We start from the raw sequence: 23,232 nt of genomic DNA, 5'->3' as shown, positions 1-23,232 counted from the left end.
TTATTACCCCTCAACCATCAGGTCCCACAACACCAGGTTCAGGAACAGTTATTACCCTACAACCATCAGGTCCCACACCACCAGGTTCAGGAACAGTTATTACCACTCAACCATCAGGTCCCACACCACCAGGTTCAGGAACAGTTATTACCCCTCAACCATCAAGTCCCACACCACCAGGTTCAGGAACAGTTATTACCCCTCAACCATCAGGTCCCACACCACCAGGTTCAGGAACAGTTATTACCCCTCAACCATCAGGTCCCACACCACCAGGTTCAGGAACAGTTATTACCCCTCAACCATTAGGTCCCACACCACCAGGTTCAGGAACAGTTATTACCCCTCAACCATCAGGTCCCACACCACCAGGTTCAGGAACAGTTATTACCCTACAACCATCATGTCCCACACCACCAGGTTCAGGAACAGATATTACCCTACAACCATCAGGTCCCACACCACCAGGTTCAGGAACAGTTATTACCCTACAACCATCAGGTCCCACACCACCAGGTTCAGGAACAGTTATTACCCCACAACCATCAGGTCCCACACCACCAGGTTCAGGAACAGTTATTACCCCTCAACCATCAGGTCCCACACCACCAGGTTCAGGAACAGTTATTACCCCTCAACCATCAGGTCCCACACCACCAGGTTCAGGAACAGTTATTACCCTACAACCATCAGGTCCCACACCACCAGGTTCAGGAACAGTTATTACCCTACAACCATCAGGTCCCACACCACCAGGTTCAGGAACAGTTATTACCCTACAACCATCAGGTCCCACACCACCAGGTTCAGGAACAGTTATTACCACTCAACCATCAGGTCCCACACCACCAGGTTCAGGAACAGTTATTACCCCTCAACCATCAAGTCCCACACCACCAGGTTCAGGAACAGTTATTACCCCTCAACCATTAGGTCCCACACCACCAGGTTCAGGAACAGTTATTACCCCTCAACCATCAGGTCCCACACCACCAGGTTCAGGAACAGTTATTACCCTACAACCATCAGGTCCCACACCACCAGGTTCAGGAACAGATATTACCCTACAACCATCAGGTCCCACACCACCAGGTTCAGGAACAGTTATTACCCTACAACCATCAGGTCCCACACCACCAGGTTCAGGAACAGTTATTACCCCACAACCATCAGGTCCCACACCACCAGGTTCAGGAACAGTTATTACCCCTCAACCATCAGGTCCCACACCACCAGGTTCAGGAACAGTTATTACCCCTCAACCATCAGGTCCCACACCACCAGGTTCAGGAACAGTTATTACCCTACAACCATCAGGTCCCACACCACCAGGTTCAGGAACAGTTATTACCCTACAACCATCAGGTCCCACACCACCAGGTTCAGGAACAGTTATTACCCTACAACCATCAGGTCCCACACCACCAGGTTCAGGAACAGTTATTACCCTACAACCATCAGGTCCCACACCACCAGGTTCAGGAACAGTTATTACCCTACAACCATCAGGTCCCACACCACCAGGTTCAGGAACAGTTATTACCCCTCAACCATCAGGTCCCACACCACCAGGTTCAGGAACAGTTATTACCCCTCAACCATCAGGTCCCACACCACCAGGTTCAGGAACAGTTATTACCCCTCAACCATCAGGTCCCACACCACCAGGTTCAGGAACAGTTATTACCCCTCAACCATCAGGTCCCACACCACCAGGTTCAGGAACAGTTATTACCCTACAACCATCAGGTCCCACACCACCAGGTTCAGGAACAGATATTACCCTACAACCATCAGGTCCCACACCACCAGGTTCAGGAACAGTTATTACCCTACAACCATCAGGTCCCACACCACCAGGTTCAGGAACAGTTATTACCCCACAACCATCAGGTCCCACACCACCAGGTTCAGGAACAGTTATTACCCCTCAACCATCAGGTCCCACACCACCAGGTTCAGGAACAGTTATTACCCCTCAACCATCAGGTCCCACACCACCAGGTTCAGGAACAGTTATTACCCTACAACCATCAGGTCCCACACCACCAGGTTCAGGAACAGTTATTACCCTACAACCATCAGGTCCCACACCACCAGGTTCAGGAACAGTTATTACCCTACAACCATCAGGTCCCACACCACCAGGTTCAGGAACAGTTATTACCACTCAACCATCAGGTCCCACACCACCAGGTTCAGGAACAGTTATTACCCCTCAACCATCAAGTCCCACACCACCAGGTTCAGGAACAGTTATTACCCCTCAACCATCAGGTCCCACACCACCAGGTTCAGGAACAGTTATTACCCCTCAACCATCAGGTCCCACACCACCAGGTTCAGGAACAGTTATTACCCTACAACCATCAGGTCCCACACCACCAGGTTCAGGAACAGATATTACCCTACAACCATCAGGTCCCACACCACCAGGTTCAGGAACAGTTATTACCCTACAACCATCAGGTCCCACACCACCAGGTTCAGGAACAGTTATTACCCCACAACCATCAGGTCCCACACCACCAGGTTCAGGAACAGTTATTACCCCTCAACCATCAGGTCCCACACCACCAGGTTCAGGAACAGTTATTACCCCTCAACCATCAGGTCCCACACCACCAGGTTCAGGAACAGTTATTACCCTACAACCATCAGGTCCCACACCACCAGGTTCAGGAACAGTTATTACCCTACAACCATCAGGTCCCACACCACCAGGTTCAGGAACAGTTATTACCCTACAACCATCAGGTCCCACACCACCAGGTTCAGGAACAGTTATTACCCTACAACCATCAGGTCCCACACCACCAGGTTCAGGAACAGTTATTACCCTACAACCATCAGGTCCCACACCACCAGGTTCAGGAACAGTTATTACCCCTCAACCATCAGGTCCCACACCACCAGGTTCAGGAACAGTTATTACCCCTCAACCATCAGGTCCCACACCACCAGGTTCAGGAACAGTTATTACCCCTCAACCATCAGGTCCCACACCACCAGGTTCAGGAACAGTTATTACCCCTCAACCATCAGGTCCCACACCACCAGGTTCAGGAACAGTTATTACCCTACAACCATCAGGTCCCACACCACCAGGTTCAGGAACAGTTATTACCCTACAACCATCAGGTCCCACACCACCAGGTTCAGGAACAGTTATTACCCCACAACCATCAGGTCCCACACCACCAGGTTCAGGAACAGTTATTACCCCTCAACCATCAGGTCCCACACCACCAGGTTCAGGAACAGTTATTACCCAACAACCATCAGGTCCCACACCACCAGGTTCAGGAACAGTTATCACCATCGACCATCAGGTCCCACACCACCAGGTTCAGGAACAGTTATTACCCCTCGACCATCAGGTCCCACACCACCAGGTTCAGGAACAGTTATTACCCCTCAACCATCAGGTCCCACACCACCAGGTTCAGGAACAGTTATTACTCTACAACCATCAGGTCCCACACCACCAGGTTCAGGAATAGTTATTACCCCACAACCATCAGGTCCCACACCACCAGGCTCAGGAACAGTTAACCATCGAGTCCAAGAAGAAGAAGGCTGCAGATGCCCACAAGAAAATTAATCTTAGGGTTGTATATGGTGACGTAGATGTACTTTGATAATAAATTTACTTTGAACTTTGAAAACGTTTGAAAGGTTGGTCAGGCTTGATCCTTATTCCTTGGAACCTAAGAGAATGATGTGATGTACAAGGGCAGCACAGTAGCCTAGCAGTTGGCGCAATGCCTTACAGGGTCAATTCCTACCACTCTCTGTTTCGGGTTTCTATATTCTTTCTGTGACCAAAGTTCAAACTAAATTTATTATCAAAGTACTTACATGTCATCAACACATATGTCACCTGAGATTCATTTTCTTGGGCGCATACTCTATAAATCCATTATAGACCAACAGCAATAGTAGAATCAATGAGGGTTTCCTCCCATATCCCAAAGACATAGGGGTTAGGGTTAGTAAGTTTTGGGCGTACTATGCTGGCACCAGAACCCTGGCGATACTTGCAGGCTGCCCCCACCACACCGTCGGACTGAGTTGGTGGTTGGCTCGAATGACGTATTTCGATAGTTATTCAATTTAATATCAGAGAATGTATACATCATACAACTTGAAATTCTTACTCTTCACAGACATCCTCAAAACCCCAAACAATGCATGACAGAAAACGTTAGAACCCCAAAGCCCCTCCACACACAAGCAGCATCAAAAGCCCCCACCCTCCCCCACAAAGGTATCAACTCTCCCCACTTGTTCTAGCAAAAGCATCAACCCTCCTCCACTTGCCCCCACAAAAACATCAACCCCCCCACTTGCCCCACAAAGGTATCAACCCTCCCCACTTGTTCTAGCAAAAGCATCAGCCCTTCCCATCACCCACCATGCAAGCAATATCAAAGCCCCCAAAGAGACAATGATCTAGAATCCATCAGACCTCCTGTCCATCCCAACACTTGGACATCTCAGATGGGGTCTCCCTCTGTTAGTTGCGAAGGAGTGAGATAGCACTCCTGCAACAACAAAAGGGGAGACCTGGAGCTTGCTGTTTGGATGTTACAATCTGCCATGTTGCTCGTCGGAGTTCCCCAACTTAAGGACCATCAGACTTTCACTCACCATCGAGAGAAAAAGAGTGCAGGGGGTTTTGAAAAGAAACTTTTGGGTTTCTCTGAAATTCCAGCTACGTACAGAATGACTATGTTTTTCCATCTGCTTTGCACCTTACCTCTGTCTGTTGGGCTGATGTCCCTGCTGGTTTTTGCTGTTGTCTTGATGAAAGCCCAGTCAGGGTAGCCGCAAGCTTTTAGCTACATACAGTGCAGACCCAACATCTCTATCCTGACATCTCCAGAACAGTTCACACCTCCATTCATGCAAAGGTAAGACTAATGACCCTCTCATTACCTCTGCACCTCTTAATGACCCTCGTGTGATTGCTATACCTTTAAACAGCTCACAGAGTTTATAAACCAGAAAAACCACCCATCATGGATCAGAACTGAAGAAGCCTCTCGAATGAGCGATGAAATGTCTTCCAGACAACACAACAAGTCCAATACTAAAAATTACAAGAATAAATAATGCAATAAATAATGAGGTATTGTTCATTTCCCATTCAGCTGAGGGGAAGAAGCTGTTCCTAAAACGCTGAGTAATTACTGGCCCTGTAAAGTGATGTGCAAAGCTCTATGCTACCAAATTGCCCTCGACACTCCGGGAAATTTGTTGTTTTGTGGCAGCAGTACAGTGCAAGACAAAGAAAAATTACTGTAAGATACAACGTACTGTAGAGTGTATTCGATCTGGCTGCATCACTGTCTGGTGTGCGGGGCTACTGCACAGGATGGAGGAAAGCTGCAGAGAGTTTTAAACTTAGTCAGCTCCATCATGGACACCAGCCTCCGTAGTACCCAGGACATCTTCAAGGAGCGACGCCTCGACAAGGTGGCAGCCATCATTAAGGTCAACAACCACCCAGGACATGCCCTCTTCTCACTGTTACCATGAGGAAGGAGGTACAGGAGCCTGAAGGCACACACTCAGAGACTCAGGATCAGCTTCTTTCCCTCTGCCATCGATTTCTGAATAGACATTGAAGCCATGAACACCACCTCACTACTTTTTGATTTCTATTTTTACTCTACTTATTTATGTTATAATTATGTGGTTCTGTCAGTGTTAGTCTTTGGTTTGTCCTGTTTTCTGTGATATCACTCCGGAGAAACATTGTATCATTTCTTAATGCATGTATGCATTTCTAAATGACAATAAAAGAGGACTGTGTTCACATAATCTAAAAAAAACTATTTTATATACGTACTTACTGTAATTCAGTTTTTTTCTATTATGTATTGCATTGTACTGTTACTGCAAAGTTACCAAAATTTCACGAAATATGCCAGTGATATTAAACCAGATTTTGATTCTGAATAAAAAAATACTAAAAAGTGTGAAAGAGAAATAGAGGTAGTGTTTGTGGATTGATGGTTTTTCAGAACTCTGATAGCGGAGGGAAGAATCTGGGTGCTTCCTGTGTTGTAGGGGTGGGGGATCTAAGACCAGAGGACAGAGCCTCAGAATAGAGGAACGTCCATTTAGAGCAGGAATTTCTTTAGCCAGAGAGTGGTCACTGGGTATATTTAAAGCAGAGGTTGACAGGTTCTTGGTTAGTCATAGCATGAGAGGATGCAGGGGATTGGGGCTGAGAGGGAAAATAGATCAGCCATGATGAAATGGCAGGGCAGACTCGATGGGCCAAATGGCCTAATTCTTCTCCTGTGTTTTATGGTATTATGATCCAAGCTGCTGCTAAAGTGTTGAGTGTGGGTCTTCTGGCTCCTGTACCTCCTCCCTGATTACAGTAACGAGAGGAGGGCACGTCCCAGGTGGTGAGAACCTCAGTGAACCTCATAGATGCTGCTTTCTTGAGGGACTGCCTCATGAGGTTGCCCTCGATGGCGGAGAAGGTTATCAGATCTGGTTGACAGAAAATATTCCTGTAGAAGGTCCACAGATATGGAAACCTACATTAGGAATTTGCCTGTGGACTCACTTTCAAGGAGTCTTCATCTCATGTTCTCGATATTTATTTATTATTTATTTCTTTTTGTACTTGCACACTTTGTTCTCTTCTGCACACTGGTTCAATGTCCAGGTTGGTGGGGTCCTTCATTGATTATATTATGGTTATTATTCAATAGACTTATTGAGTATGCCCACAAGACAATGAATTTCTGGGTTGTACGTGGTGACACATATGTATTTTGATACTAAATTTACTTTGAACTTTGAATGTAAAAAAGGACAGAATTGGGAAAATGGGAGAATTATGAATGATATTGGTGGAACACTTGACTCTTTCACCCTCCTTCACCTGAGTCTGATTGTAACTGTGGGCTGACTTTTACTGGGGGAATTATAGAGCTGAAGGTATGGTAAGGTGATACAGTGGTAGGTTAAAGTACCCTTTTCACATTACTACCACCGGGAAAGAGGGTATCATCATCTTTATGTGCGATCATGATCTTTTGACCATGATTGTTCTTGGCAAATTTTTCTACAGAACTGGTTTTCCATTACCTTCTTCTGGGCAGTGTCTTTACAAGACGGGTGGCCCCAACCATTATCAGTACACTTCAGAGATTGTCTTGCTGGTGTCAATGATCACATTGACTTGTGATATGTACCTGCTGCTCACACGACCATCCACCACCTACTCCCATGGCTTCACATGACCTGGATCATGGAGACTAAGCAGGTGCTACACCTTGCCCGAGGGTGACCTGCAGGCTAGCGGAGGAAAGGAGCATCTTACACCCCCTTTGGTAGAGATGTACGTATCTCCACACTGCCACCCAAAGCGAAAAGAGCTACCGCCTTTTAATGACACAGACTTAACGTTTTAGGAACAGCTTCTTCCCATCTGCCATCAGATTTCTGAACAGACCGTGAACCCACCTCACTATTTGCTCTCTTTTTGCCCTACTTAAGTCTTTTATTGTAAATTATAGTCATTTTTATGTCTTGCACTGTACTGCTGCTGCAAGACAACAGATTTCACGACATAGATCAGTGATAATAAACTCGATTCTGACTCCGACAGATAATCAGGATGACTGGACTGATCCTTTGCAAAGTAGCCCGGTAGTTTAAACTCAATTAATTAAATTGGGTTCAGTGACGTGCTCTGAGGAAGGTAATCTGTCGTTCTAATCTGCCCTGGCATTAGGTAAGGTGAATGCAGAGGCCTGACATGTGCCAAGACTGGTTATTCAGCTCCCTTGAGCTTCATGTGAACACCGGTCAGGTTCGCACGGACGTGTAACGAAAATGTGGGCCTGCTATGTTAGTGTCAGATGTGTGGCGATAATTGAGGGCCCCCCGCCACCAGCCCTTGAACTCCCTCGGGCATGTTGCTTGCGAATGATGTTTCAATGTACACATGATAAATAAACTTGAATCTTGAATTTTGAAACTTACAGTGAAATGCGTCGTTCACGTTTACATCCCCAAGATGTGCTGGGGGGCAGCCCAGAGGTGTTGCTGCACATTCAGGCACCAACAATACTCATCAAAACAACACAGAATGCAACAAAATGACAAGAACAAAACAACCATTGTCCATTCTCCACTCTGACCTTTCACTTCTCACCTCCAATCACTTCCCCCTGGGTGCTCTCCTCCTACGGTCCACTCTCCTCTCCTATCAGATTCTTTCTTCTCCAGTCCTTTACCTTTCCTACCCACCTGGCTTCACCTGTCACCTCCCAGCTCACCTCATTTCCCCTCCCTCCACCTTTATATTCTAGCATCTTCCCCTTCCTCCCCAGTCCTGATGAAGGGTCTCAGCCTGAAACATCAACTGTTCCCTCTTTTCCCTTCACAGATGCTGCCCGACCCGCTGAGTTTCTCCAGCATTTTGCATGTGCTGCTGAACACAAAACAAGCCCCTTTCCTCCCTCTCACTCACCCACACACATGGACAGTCCTCCAATGCCAGGACAGGCCTCAAGTCTCCAGGGTTCAATCATTGGGTCTTCACTTCTGGACTTCGATATTGACCCATGGACTAACTAAGGACAGGAACTCGAACCCCAGCCCTTGAATTTCCTGAGGAGACTGAGGTCCTTTAACATCTGCCAGACGATGCTGAGGATGTTCTACGAGTCTGTGGTGGCCAGTGCGATCATGTTTGCTGTTGTGTGCTGGGGCAGCAGGCTGAGGGTAGCAGACACCAACAGAATCAACAAACTCATTCGTAAGGCCAGTGATGTTGTGGGGACGGAACTGGACTCTCTCACGGTGGTGTCTGAAAAGAGGATGCTGTCCAAGTTGCATGCCATCTTGATGAATGCCTCCCATCCACTACATCATGTACTGGGTGGGCACAGGAGTACATTCAGCCAGAGACTCATTCCACCGAGATGCAACACAGAGCGTCATAGGAAGTCATTCCTGCCTGTGGCCATCAAACTTTACAACTCCTCCCTTGGAGGGTCAGACACCCTGAGCCAATAAGCTGGTCCTGGATTTATTTCATAATTTACTGGCATAATTTACATATTACTATTTAATTATTTATGGTTTTATTACTATTTAATTATTTATGGTGCAACTGTAATGAAAACCAATTCCCCCCGGGATCAATAAAGTATGACTATGACTATGAACTCCAGGCTCACTGATCGACCAGTTGTTGTGCCTCCTGCTTTCAGACATCTGATACTGTGATGCCCTGTGGTAGAGTAGGAAGACCTTGGCTTCACAGCCCCAGAGATAAGACCATAAGATACAGGAGCAGAATTTGGCCATTTGGCCCATCAAGTCGGCTCTACCATTTTATCATGGCTGATCCAATTTTCCTCCAGCCCCAATCTCCTGCCTTCACCCCATATCCAGTCAAGAATCTATCAACCTCTGCCTTAAATATACATTAAAAACTTGGCTTCCACAGCTGCCTGTGGCAAAGAATTCCACCACACTCTGGCTAAAGAAATTCCTCCTCATCTCCATTCTGAAAGGATGCCCCTCTATTCTGAGGCTGTGTCCTCTGGTCTTAGACTCTCCCACCATAGGAAACATCCTCTCCACATCCAAGATCCTGACTTCTGCCACTGTCTGTGTGGTGCTTGCATGTTCTCTACTGAACTGTGTGGGTCCACCCCCCCCCCACCCCGGTGCTCTACAGTTCATCATTTTTGGGAGATTGGAGGAAAGCATAGAAGGGATGCCAGAGGGGAGGTTCTTACAGAGAGTGGTGGGTGCGTGGAATGCTCCACCAGAGGCAGAGGTAGAGGTAGATTCATCCATTCATTGTGTGCCGTGTCATATGACATCATCATTGTGTGCCGTATCATATGATGTGGGCGATCATGGTCTTTCCATGACCATGATTGTTCTTGGCAAATTTTCCTACAGAAGTGGTTTGCCATTGCCTTCGTCTGGACAGTGTCTTTATAAGACGGGTGACCCCAGACATTATCAATACTCCTCAGAGATTGTCTGCCTGGTGTCAGTGGTCACATACCCAGGACTTGTGATCTGCACCGACTACTCGTACGACCGTCCACCACCTGCTCCCATGGGTTCATATGACCCTGATCGGGGGCTAAGCAGATGCTACACCTTGCCCAAGGGTGACCTGTTGGCTATCAGAAAGGAGAGCCTTACACCTCCCTTAGTAGAGACGTATCTCCACCCCACCAGCCAATGGGTACGCTTATATATACAAATACACACACTATAAACCACAATAGGTGTGTAATTTTTAAGTGTAGAATCTCCACCCCCATTAGTGAGGCCCCAGCCCTGTGTGGTTTAAAAAGCAAGAGAGCAGGTTGGTGTCCTGACCAATGTTCTTCTCTCTGTCTGTAACGTGACCAAGCAGCTGGTGCATTGACCAGATCTCTGGACCAACTCCTCAATAACCACACCCCCCAACTCCTGTTCACTTGGGGAGAACCGGGGGTGCGGTGGGGGAGGGAGGGTATTACAGGGTTTCACGCAAGGCGTGGGTTGGTTAACTTCGGCAGATCGGTGGTGGGAGGAGTGGAACTGGTGAGGACAGAAGAGATTCTGCATGTACTGGAAAGGAAAGCTGGAGCAAGACACACAAAGTGCTGGAGGAACTCAGTTTATCGTCAGGCAACTGTACACGTGTATACCGCCAAACGAAACAACGTTCCTCCAGACCAAGGTGCATAAAACACACACACACACAACACAAAGTAATATCACCACAAATAATGAGGTGTTTGTCCATTGTGTCCAACGGTGACAGGAAGCCTGTGCGGGGGAGTTTTTAAGGTGGAAAAGTCGTTGCTTTGGCTCAGTTCCACTCTCTCGACGTCAGAAGTTTGGGTCCAGTGGTACGAAGAAGCATCACCAGCTGGGGTCTTCCCTGGGTGCCGCGGATGACCATGGAGCATTGGAGAAACGTCATCCTGGCCATTGGATCTCACTGTAGATCTCATCCGCCCGGTCCGCCGGAGCTGACCGCACCTGCTGGGACGGATGTCCCTTCCTCACCGGCATACGACCCCCACCTGCCTGTCGAAGTGGTGAGTGGCCTCTGTCGCACGCAAACAGTTACTGGGAGCCACAGGTGACAGGGGTGCATGGGGTGTCCAGGGAGGGGTAGCACCTCTGGTGAAGGGGCTTATTGTGTCCGTTCTGGGGCAGCCCACTCACCCCTGGTCCCCACCGGACAGTCAGCTCTCACCACAAATACCTTAATAAGTTACATTTGTGACACAAGATTAAAAACAAACAGTATAACACCACTGGCACTTCAGACGTGATGAGACCTGGGTGGGCAGGGAGTTCAGGCCTGTGGGAAGCAGCAGGAGAGGAGGAGAATCAACTGTCCAGCTCCCTCCACGGAGGCTGCCTGACCTGATGAGTTCTCCCAGCTATGGCCCGTGTGTGACTGAGGTGGAGAGGGTCTGCATGTACAGACAGTCACACACACAAAATAACACACTCACACTGACACACACATACAATAACACACCCTCACACACACACACCCTCACACACACACACATGCTCACACAGACACACACATACAGTAACACACCCTCACACAGACACACACACCCACACACAGACACACACATACAGTAACACACCCGCACACAGACACACACATACAGGGCAGGGGAGGAGAAGATGGTGGCATTTCGCAGTGCGTGCGGCCGCTCCGAAATGATATCGTATTTGTTAAGTAGGTACCGTGCACAATCCTGATTTGATGGAGACAGACGTGAGAAGCACGGAGGAACATCTGGAGAAACTTCTGAAATGCCCGCTTCGCTGCCGCTGCTACTGTGCGATCGAGAATCTCCGGAGGGGAAGGCCCCAAATTCTCGGCTTTGCCTGTTGCCGGGGCCGGGGTCGAAGCCCTCGGCAGAGATGGTGCTCGGTGTCGGAGGGCTGGTCGAAGGCTCGAAGTTTTTGGACGGACTCAAGAGTTGGCTGTGGTCGGGTACTTCCAGGATGCTGCATCGGCAAGTTTGTGGCGCTGGAAGCTCATGGCAGGGAGAGTTTCTCCCTTCTACCGTCTGTCTGAGATGTTGGAGACTTTTTTTTACGTGCCCATGGTCTGTTCTTCATCAAATTATGGTATTGCTTTGCACTGTTGTAACTATATGTTACAATTACGTGTTTTTGTCAGTTTTTTTTAAGTCTTGGTTTGTCTTGTGTTTCTGTGATATCTTTCTGGAGGAACATTGTATCATTTCTTAATGCATGCATTACTAAATGACAATAAAAGAGGACTGCGTGTCCTCATAATCTAAAATACAATAACACACCCTCACACACGCAGACACACAACACACTGAGACGCTCACGCACACACAATAACACAGAAGCAGATGCTCAGACAGACACACATCCCATAACACAGCCACGCAGACGCACACTCACACAGACAGTCCCTGCTCACCTCTCTCCCCCCATCCCCACCCCGCAGTCCGAACCGCCGTTCAGGGAGTTAATGGACCCGGGACAGGGAATGAGATGGAATGGTGGGCGATCCATTCCGGCGCCTCGGTGCTCCCGTTAGGGTTTTTCGTGCGGCCGGCCCTCCACTGAGAGAGTGTAACCCGACACTGTGGAGCAGGCACTCTCTGCATTGTGAGCCGGGCTCTGACCCAGGCTGGCGGCGAAGCGGAGGAGCCGGCAGCCCCCGGTCGCATCGAGCCTCGCTGGGCTGCGTGAGTAACCGAGCAGTCGGCGTCTCGGAGCGGGACGGGACGGGGGCGCGCCGTTTGTTGAGTGAATGGCCAAAGCGTGCCGGGGGCGACAATGAATGGTGGGCGAGAGCCGCCGCGCCGAGGAGGGTGGTCGGGACCCTGGGGACAGTCCGCCCACCTCCTCGGCCGGGGGATGTTTTACCGTACCTGAACGCGGGGGCTGGAGCCTGACCCCCGGTCTCTGGGAGTCAGAGGGGAGGGGGAGGACTGTGCAGAGACCCAAGACCACCCCCCGGGGGGGAGGTATTTGAGTACGAATGGGGAGCATCACATGAACTGAGGACCCCACCTCCTCTCAGACCCAGTCTGAAGAACTAGAGAGCGCGGACAGGGTTGCCGGTAAATCAGAGAGAAAGAGATGCACAGATAGATAATTCCAACACACGAGTTGTCTGGATGGAACTAAATTTACCTGAGAACGTCGTGGTTTCCACGGTTTGTTTACAGACACACAGGTATATCAAAGTAAATTCCTTCCTGCTGAGAGTATACCGGATAATTGGGACACATCTCACATCGAGAAGAGTACATTTTGGTCAATTTAAGCGGCTGCCCCTATCAGACGAAGCCTCACGGAAATAGTTAAAAAGGTATATAAAAAAAGACCAACTCAGTATGTATTTAAATGAAACAGAACAAATTCGAACACTATCAAATACTACTGCAATACTATAAAATTGTGTTTTAGTTCGTAATGCTTGTCACTGTAAATGAATAAAATCAGCACAGATACCAAGTGTAGCTCATGACTTGTCTTCATGCAATGCCATCAACGATTGCATCCTCCAAATCTTCATTTTCATTATAACATTCAATATGATTGTTGATACCTCCAAATTCTTTGCAGTTTCTAACTTGTTGAAGGGGTGAAATTGTTTCATTTTCACTCCCTGCCATTTCTGGCATCTCCAAGTTTAAGAGCAAAACAGTTCCGAATTATCTTACTGCTTGTGTATGTATGTGTGTGTGTATATATATATATACCTGTCTCACCTGTCCAGTGCCATGAATTTCTCACTGGCGTATGGGTCCCCAACTTTAGCACCTGGCCACAAAGGTGCGTCTTGGTTGGTTCAGTGACTACAGTCAGCTTGCAGACTCCAGAGTTCAACAGTATCATGATATGGAGGTGTGTGAAATCATGAGGGACATAGATGGGGTGAATGCACAGTCTTCTTCTCCATGGGTGGGGAATCAGAAGTAGAGGGCGCAGGTAAAAGATGAGAAGGGAGAGGTTTAGTAGGAAGATGAGGGGCATTTTTTTTACTCAGAGGGTGGCAGATGGTATACAAGGTAGGGTAGTCTCTGGTCATGCACTTTGGTAGAAGGAATAAAGATGCAGACAAGAAAATGGGGAGTGAATTCAGAAATCAAAGGTGCAAAGGGACTTGGGATTCCCAGCCCAGGTTTTCCTAAAGTTAATTCCCTAATGTTAACACCTCATTCACCTTCCTTACTAATATGCAGGTTGAGTCAGCGGTAGAGAAGGCAAATGCAATGTTAACATTAATTTTGAGGGCCTAGAATATAAAAGGAAGGCTGTAATGCCAAGGCTTGATCAGGCAACATGTGGAGTCTTGTCAGCAGTTTGGGGCTCCACGTCTAAGAATGGATGTGCTGGTATTTGAGAGAGTGCAGAGGAGGTTCATGAGAATGATCCCAGGAGTGAAAGGGTTAACATACGAGGAGTGTTTGATGACTCTGAACTTGACACACCAGAGTTCAGAGAAATAGAAACCTACTGGATATTGAAAGGCAAGACGGAGTGGACGTGCACAGGATGTTTCCTATCGCGGTCCAGCAGGCACAGAGTCAGAATACAGGAACATCTCTTTAGAACAGGACACACTGAGGAATGTCTTTTGTCAGAGGGTGCTGAATCTGTCTATTTTGTTGCTGTAAATGTCTGAGGTGGTCAAGTCTTGGTATATTTAAAGCAGAGACTGGTAGGTTCTTGATTAGTAGGGGAGAAGGCAGGAAAACGGAGTTAATGGGGAAAATAAATAAGAAATTGTGGGATAGCAGAGCAGACTTGATGGGCTGAATGGCCTAATTCTGCTTCTGTTGCCTTATGGTGTATAGAATGAATTGCAGAGGAAAAAACTTGTACAAGGTGGTTGGACATGTACGTGGATAGGAAAGGTTTGGACCAGAGGTTCCCAAACTTTTTTACGCCTTTGTCTAATACCATTAAACAAGGGGTCTGTGGAGCCCAGGCCGGGAGACACCTGATTCAGAGGAAGATTGGCCAGTCGGGTCTGATTGGATGCGCATTTGATTGACTGGGAGCAGCTGGGCTGGAGGCCTGTGTTCGTGCTGAGCTCTGATCTTGCCCCATTGTTCAAAGTACATACACTGAGATTCAGCTTCTTGTGGGAATACTCAATAAATACAATAACCATAATAGAATCAATGAAAGACCACTCCCAAAAGGTCAAAATACGCAGATGACAATAAATATTGAGAACATGAGATGAAGAGTTATTGAAGATGAGCCCATAGGTTGAGGGAACATTTCACTGAAGGGGGTTGAGGGGTAATAACTGTTCCTGAACCTGGTGGTGTGGGACCTGATGGTTGAGGGGTAATAACTTTTGTTCCTGAACCTGGTGGTGTGGGACCTGACGGTTGAGGGGTAATAACTGTTCCTGAACCTGGTGGTGTGGGACCTGATGGTTGAGGGGTAATAACTGTTCCTGAACCTGGTGGTGTGGGACCTGATGGTTGAGGGGTAATAACTGTTCCTGAACCTGGTGGTGTGGGACCTGACGGTTGAGGGGTAATAACTGTTCCTGAACCTGGTGGTGTGAGATGTGATGGTTGAGGGGTAATAACTGTTCCTGAACCTGGTGGTGTGGGACCTGATGGTTGAGGGGTAATAACTGTTCCTGAACCTGGTGGTGTGGGACCTGATGGTTGAGGAGTAATAACTGTTCCTGAACCTGGTGGTGTGGGACCTGATGGTTGAGGGGTAATAACTGTTCCTGAACCTGGTGGTGTGGGACCTGATGGTTGAGGGGTAATAACTGTTCCTGAACCTGGTGGTGTGGGACCTGATGGTTGAGGGGTAATAACTGTTCCTGAACCTGGTGGTGTGGGACCTGATGGTTGAGTGGTAATAACTGTTCCTGAACCTGGTGGTGTGGGACCTGATGGTTGAGGGGTAATAACTGTTCCTGAACCTGGTGGTGTGGGACCTGATGGTTAAGGGGTAATAACTGTTCTGAACCTGGTGGTGTGGGACATGAGGCTCCAGTACCACCTTCTTGATGGCAGCATTGAGAAGAGAGCGTGGCCTGTGTGGTGGGAGTTCCTGACGATGGATGCTGCTTTCCAGCAACATCGCTCTGTGTGGATGTGCTCAGTGATGGGGAGGGCTTTACTTGTGATGGGCTAGCAGTCTCCACTACCTTCTGTACGATTCTCCGTTCGAGGGCATTGATGTTTCCTTATCAGGCTGTGGTGCAACCAGTCTGTATACTCTCCGCCACGCATCTGTAGAAGTTGGCTAAAGTTTTAGATTTTGGTCCATCCCTCCCCCTCCTGTCTTCTCCTATCATTTTGGATCTCCCCCTCCCCCTCCCACTTCCAAATCTCTTACTAACTCTTCCTTCAGTTAGTCCTGATGAAGGGTCTCGGCCTGAAACGTTGACTGTAGCTCTTCCTAGAGATGCTGCCTGGCCTGCTGCGTTCACCAGCAACTTTGATGTGTGTTGCTAAAGTTTTAGATGTCGTGCCGAATCTTCGCAAATCCCTTAGCAAGTAGAGGTGCTGCCCTGATTTCTTTGTAACTGCACTTATGTGCCAGGGCCAAGACAGCACACTTACTCCTGTGCAGAGTTTCCCAGTAGGAAGGAAGTCACGGGTTGAGGCTAATGCCTGATTTACCGTCCCTCTCGACTGGGTTTTCAGTGCTATGACCACCATCTGCCCCCGCCTCCTTTTTGATGTTGTTTAAAAACTCCTTTCTCAAGTCGCACCGAGTCAGATTGTCATTGGTGATTACTGTACTCTTGGGAGCACTTTGTGTATTTAATTATGCTTAAAATTCTGTATGAAAGCAGGGTTTGATATCTATCTATTAATGCATCACTTGGGTAAGGGTACGTGGGCAGTAGGAAAATGGTCCCTCTTGTGTTTATCAATCTCATGACTGGAGATTCAGTAAGTGAATCTGCCACTTTGATCTAGCCCAGGCTTTCATTAATCTACTGCATCGCACTAGCCTTTATTGGAATCTATGCTTAAGTATTATTTATCTTTTTATAAGTGGTAGAGGGGGTGCCGGGTATAATTGTGTATGCAAGGTACGGGGGAGGTGTGGAATGGTCAGGGGGTTTGTGGTAGGGTCCTTGTTTCGAATTATGTATGTGTGGGAATGTGTGCAGGGTGAAGATGGGTGTGGGTGAGAGTCAGTGAATGTTGGTTAGGATCAGAGGGTGTTTTAGTGTGGGTGCTTAGGGTCAGGCAGGGCTGTTGGCTCAGGTTAGTGGGGGTGTAGTAGGGTTGGTGGGGTCAAATCTCAAACTCTGGTAAAGAGGAGAGGATCAGGTGTGAGGAGAGAGGTGACCATCTCCCTATCGGCTCCCATCTCCACTGAAGTCTGGTTCAGATTCAGACTTGCTGATCACGTGCACGTCGAAACATACAGTGAGATGTGTTGTGTGTGTTAGCAACCAGCACAACCCAAGGATACGCTGGCTTCAGCCTACAAGTGTCACCAGCACAGCAAGTCCCACAAGGTTCAGTCAAGCCAACAGTGTCCCACCTCATTTTAAGACTTGAAGAGGTTGTCTCGGTCAGAGCCAATGCCCTCCTTCCAGTAAATAAAAGTGGGCACCTAGTAGCAAGCCATTTGACTTGGGCATTGGAGTTTGGAGTTCAATTCTGACGTCATGTGCAAGGAGTACGTCCTCCCCCTGCAATGCTTGGGTTTCCTCCGGGTGCTCCGGTTTCCTCCCACAGTCCAAAGGCGTACTGGTCAGTAGGTTAATTGATCGTTGTAAGTTGTCCCGTGATGAGGCGAGGGTTAAATTGGGGGTTGCTGGGCGACGCAGGTCAAAGGGCCAGAAGGGCCTGTTCCGTGCTGTTTCTCAATAAGCAAATGGAATGTGTTCCAGGCTGAGATCTTTCATCTGGGTTTCATCTCCTTGTCAGCCCAGATGAAGGATCTTGATCCAAAACATCAACTGTCGATTTTCCCTCACAAATCATAAACACAGGAGATTGTGCAGATGCTGGAAACTCAGAGCAACACACAAACTGCTGGAGGAACTCAGCAGGTCGGGCAGAATCTATGGAGGGGAATAAACAGTCGACGCTTCGGGCCGAGACCCTTCATCAGCACTGGAAAGGAAGGGGGCAGAAGGCAGACTGAGATGGTGTGGAGGGTGGGTGGGAGAAGGAGCAGAAGCTAGCAGGTGATAAGGAAGACTAGGTGAGGGTGTGAAATGAGAAGCTGGAGGTGATAGGTGGAAAAGGTGAAGGGCTGAGGAAGAAGGAATCTGATAGGAGGGGACAGTGGACCAGGTGAGGAAGGGAAGGGAAGGAGGAGGGGAACCAGAGGGAGGTGATAGGCAGGCGAGGAGAAAGGCAGGGTAAGAGTGGAGCCAGAATGGAGAATAGAAAAAGAGAGAAGGGGGGAGAAATTACTGAAAGTTTGAGACGTCGATGTTCATGCCTTCAGGTTGGAGGCTTCACCAACGCACACAAGGTGTTGCTCCTCCAGCCTGAGAGTGGCCTTATTGTGGCAGAATGGGAATGGGAAATGAAACGGAAATGGGTGACCAGTGAGCTACGGTGGCAGAGAGAGCGACAGTGCTTGACCAAGTGCTGCCAGGCCTGCTGAGTTCCTCCAGCATTTTGTGTGTCGCTCCCTCCACAGATATTGTTTGACCTGCTGAGATCCTCCAGCGTTTTGCTTATTTGCGATCCTAACCATCTTCTCACACAGCCCTGTATTCCTAAAGTTCCCGCCCTCTGGGAACAACAGAGAGTGCGCATCAACACCTGCAGTCTCTCCTGTCTGCAGTCTACCGCCAGGTCTCTGTGCAACCTTTGCAAGAGCTCTAATATTCACTCTAATTAAAGTAAGGTAATTAGGTTTCTTAGGTAGTCAATATAAAACTATGTTTAATTAAGTCAATATCAGCTCCATTTTATCCGAGCCACTGGGGAAGTGGAGGTCCTGGTGCAAAATGTGCAAAAACTGAGTATGTAGGTATTGCAAGTAATTATGAACATGAGAAATGCTATGGAGGGCATTCTATCTGGCTGCATCACCGTCTGGTCTGGGGGGTTGGGGCGGGATGGTGCATGGGATTGAAGAAAGCTGCAGGGAGTTATAAAGTTAGTCATCTCCATCATGGGTACTAGCCTCCGTAGGATCCAAGATATTTTCAAGGAGTGGTGTCCCAGAAAGGTGGCATCCATCACTAAGGACCCCCACCACCCAGGACATGCTCCCTTCTCACTGCTACCATCAGGGAGGAGGTACAGGAGCCTGAAGGCACATGCTCAATGATTCAGGAACAGCTTCTTCCCCCTGCCATCCGATTTCTGAATGGACATTGAAGCCATGAACACTACCTCACTATGTTAATTTTTGCATACATTTAAATTATAGTATATATACACTGTAATTCACAATTTTTTTCTCTATTATGTATTGCATTGTACTGCTGCCGCAAAGTTAACACGTTTCATGATGTACGCCAGTGATATTAAACATGATTCTGATTCTGAAGAGGAATGTTATTGTTTTATTGCTGGAGAATTCAGTACAAAGTTTGTTCGCTTGTTACGTGTCAAGTTGTATTACGTGGGCAATCATCGTCTTTCCATGGCCACGATTGTTCTTGGCAAATCTTTCTACAGAAGTGATTTGCCATTGTCTTCTTCTGGGCAGTGTCTTTACAAGATGGGTGACCCCAGCCAATATCAATACTCTTCAGAGATTGTCTGTCTGGTATCAGTGGTCACATAACCAGGACTTGTGATCTGCACCGGCTGCTCGAACGACCATCCACCACCTGCTCCCATGGTTTCACCTGACCCTGATCGGGGGGCAAAGCAGGTGCTACACCTCGCCCAAGGGTGACCTGCAGGCTAGCGGAGGGAAGGAGTGCCTTGTAACTCCTTTGATGGAGATATCTCCATTTCCACCCCCACCTTCAATACAAAAGTAGGGAAGTTATAAAGTCAAATTCAAGTTTATTGTCACATGCACAAGTACATCAAAGTTCAAAGTAAATTTATTATCAAAGTACTTGTTGGTCACCATATGCTACTTTGAGATTGATTTTCCTACGTTTATTTACAGGAAAATCAAGAAATACCATGCAAATAAACAAAATAATTCTGAGAACATGAGTTGTAGAGATCCCACAGGTTGTGGAATCTGTTGAGAATCGAAGTAAGTGAAATTACCCACACTGGTTGAGGAGCCTGATGATTGTAGGGTAATAACTGTCCCTGAACCTGGTGGTGTGGGTCTTGTACCTCCTTCCCGATGGCAGTAGCAAGAATAGAACATGGCCTGGAGGGTGGGGGTCCTTGATGATGGATGCTGCTTTCTTGTGTCAATGATGGTATATGACACAGAACAATACAGCACAGGAACAGGCCATTCGGCCCACAATGTTGTGCTGACCCAGCTAAAAAGCAAATCAAAAACACCCAAACACTAATCCCTCCTACGTACACCATGTCCATATCCTCCATCTTCCTCACACCCATGTGCCTATCCAAACGTCTCTTAAAAGCCTCTAATGTATTTTCCATCACCACCATACCAGGCAGCCACCACTCTCTGAGTAAAAAAACTTACCCCTCACATCCCTTTTGAATCCAGCCACTCTCACCTTTAATGCATGTCCTCTGGTATTAGACATTTCAACCCTGGGAAACAGATACTCCCTGTCTACTCCGTCTATAAAAATAAATAAAAGAGCCCTGGCAATGGAAACATAGAAAACCTACAGCAAAATACAGGCCCTTCGGCCCACAATGCTGTGCTGAACATGCCCTCACTTTGGAAATTACCTAGGGTTACCCATAACCCTCTATTTTTGGAAGATCCATGTACCAATCCAAGAGTCTCTTTAAAAGACCCTGTTGTATTTGCCTCCACCACCGTCGCCGGCAGCCCATTCCCTGCACTCGCCACTCTCTGCGTAAATCCTCTTGTGGGCGATCTAGGGTGTGAAGGATAACATTTAAAAATGAGGGGCGGTAACCTTAGCACATAGATGAAGCAAATATTTTTCTTCCAGGAGGTCTTAACTTTCTAGAACTCACTTCTTCAAAGGACATTGAATATTTTTTAAAGGCAGGGGTAATGTAGCAGTTAGCACAGTGTTTTACAGCATCAGCCGTAAGATCAGGAGGGTGGCAGGGTGGAGATACATCTCTACCAAAGGAGATGTAAGGCGCTCCTTCCCTCCACTAACCATTGGACGAGTTGTAGCACCTGCTTAACCCCCGATCAGGGTGATGTGAAACCATGGGAGCAGGTGGTGGATGGTCGTACGAGCAGTTGGTGCAGATCACAAGTCCTGGTTACGCGACCGCTGACGCCAGGCAGACAATCTCTGAAGAGTATTGATAATGGTTGGGGCCACCCATCTTGTAAAGACACTGCCCAGAAGAAGGCAATGGCAAACCACTTCTGTAGGATAATTTGCCAAGAACAATCGTGCTCATGGGAAGACTGTGATCACCCACGTCATACCACACGGCACAAAATGAATGAACGAACCAACATAAGATCAGGGTTCGCTTCCCGCCACCGTCTGTAAAGAGTTTGTATATTCTCTCCATGACTGTGTGAGTTTCCCCTCATGTACCATAGGTTCCTCACACATTCCAAAGTCGTTGGGGTAAGTAAATTACGGGCACGCCATGTTGGTACTGAAAGCACCAGTGACACTTATAGGCTGCCCGGCACGTTCTTCGCTGATTTCAGTTGACAAAAATGAGCGCATGTTCCGATGTACACGTGACAAATTTGGGCACCCTGGTAGTGTGACACTATTACAGCTCGGGACGTTGGAGTCTGGAGTTCAATTCCGACACAATCTTTAAAGATGCCCTCCTCATGGAATGTGCATGTTTTCTTCAGTTTCTCCCACAGCCCAGAGACCTGCCGGATTGGTTAATTCATCATGGTAAATTATCCCGTGCTTAGGCTAGGGTTAAGTAGGGGTTGATGAGCGGTATGGTTTGAAAGGCCAAAGGGCCTATTTAATGCTGTTTCTCCAAATCAGGGGTTCTCAACCTGGAGTGCACAGACCCCTCAGTTAATGTTAAGGCTCCATGGCATTAAAAAAAATGGTTGGGAATTCCTGCTCTAAGTGAAAGAGTACGTAAATAACTAGAATCTTGAAACACAAGAGGGGGGAAGTAACCTTGGATGATTGAGAGTGCAGAGTTTAAATTAGGACCTATCAGCCGCAACCTTATTGAAAGGTGGACAGATTGCCTGTTGCTACTTCCAGTTCATAGGTCTGTGTTTGTAGTCAGATGCAATAATAATGGCACATTTAAAACAAACGTGTAGACCTTCAGACCCTGCACCTGGGTTTATTAATTCATAATGCATTTGAATTAAATCTCTTTGTCCGCTGGAGATGTGAGGTGCTAATATATTTAAATAGTGGCCCAGGAAATCCTGAGCAAACAGCATTAAGCTAATATTGATTGATCTAAAATGCAGAACTCGGAAGACCAAGTTAACACTGGGATCACCAAAGTTCCTGCACTTTGCACCAAATCAGAATTGGAAACAGGATTATTATCACTGACTTACAGTAATTGCTGTGAAATTTGTTGATTTGTAGCAACAGTCATAAAATTGCTATAAATTAAACAAATTGATAAACGCAAAACAAAAATGGAATGACAAAGTAGTGTTCACAAGTTTCTCAGAAATCTGATGGTGGAGGGGAAGAAACTCATTGAATTTCTGTCTTCAGACTCCTGTATCACCTCTCCGATGGTGGTAACGAGCAGTGGATCTATTCTGCGTGGTGGGGGCCCTTAATGATGGATGCCAACCATTTGAGGCGCTGTCTCTTAGAGAGGTCCTCGCTGGTGGGGGGGGAGGTTGTGCCAATGATGGAGCTGGCACAGTCTGGGACCCTCTGTGACCTCTTGTGGTCCTGTACTTCTATGCCAGGCAGTGATAGAGCCAGTCAGAAGCTTTGGCATGAACATTGAATTCTCCAACTTCCAGTAATTCCCTCCCCCTCCCTTCCCCCATCCCAGTTTCACTCTGCCCCCTCCCCCAGCTGCCTATCACCTCTCTCATGGTTCCGCCTCCTTCTACTACCGATTGTGTTTTCCCCTATTCCTTCTTCACCTTTCCTGCCTATCACCTCCCTGCTTCCCCTCCGCCACCCCTTTGTCTTTCCCCTTACTGGTTTTTCACCCGGAACCT

The 23,232-nt window shown here is 47.7% G+C and overlaps 1 protein-coding gene across 2 annotated transcripts in view; it reads left to right on the top strand.

The window, feature by feature from the left end:
* The first annotated feature begins 12,607 nt into the window (after positions 1-12,607).
* Positions 12,608-23,232, top strand: part of LOC134351082 (zinc finger MIZ domain-containing protein 1-like) — a 241,725-nt gene continuing 231,100 nt past the window's right edge. Inside the window, exons 1-2 of one of the 2 annotated variants that reach the window (XM_063057132.1) lie at positions 12,608-12,755; positions 13,242-13,384. The gene's annotated coding sequence lies outside the window, so the exon portion shown is untranslated. The remainder of the gene's footprint in view (positions 12,756-13,241; positions 13,385-23,232) is intronic. The other variant, XM_063057131.1, reaches the window with a different exon arrangement.

Source organism: Mobula hypostoma, chromosome 8 (assembly GCF_963921235.1).
Source record: "Mobula hypostoma chromosome 8, sMobHyp1.1, whole genome shotgun sequence".
Lineage (NCBI taxonomy): Eukaryota > Metazoa > Chordata > Chondrichthyes > Myliobatiformes > Myliobatidae > Mobula > Mobula hypostoma.
This window is presented reverse-complemented; position numbering and strand designations above follow the sequence as displayed.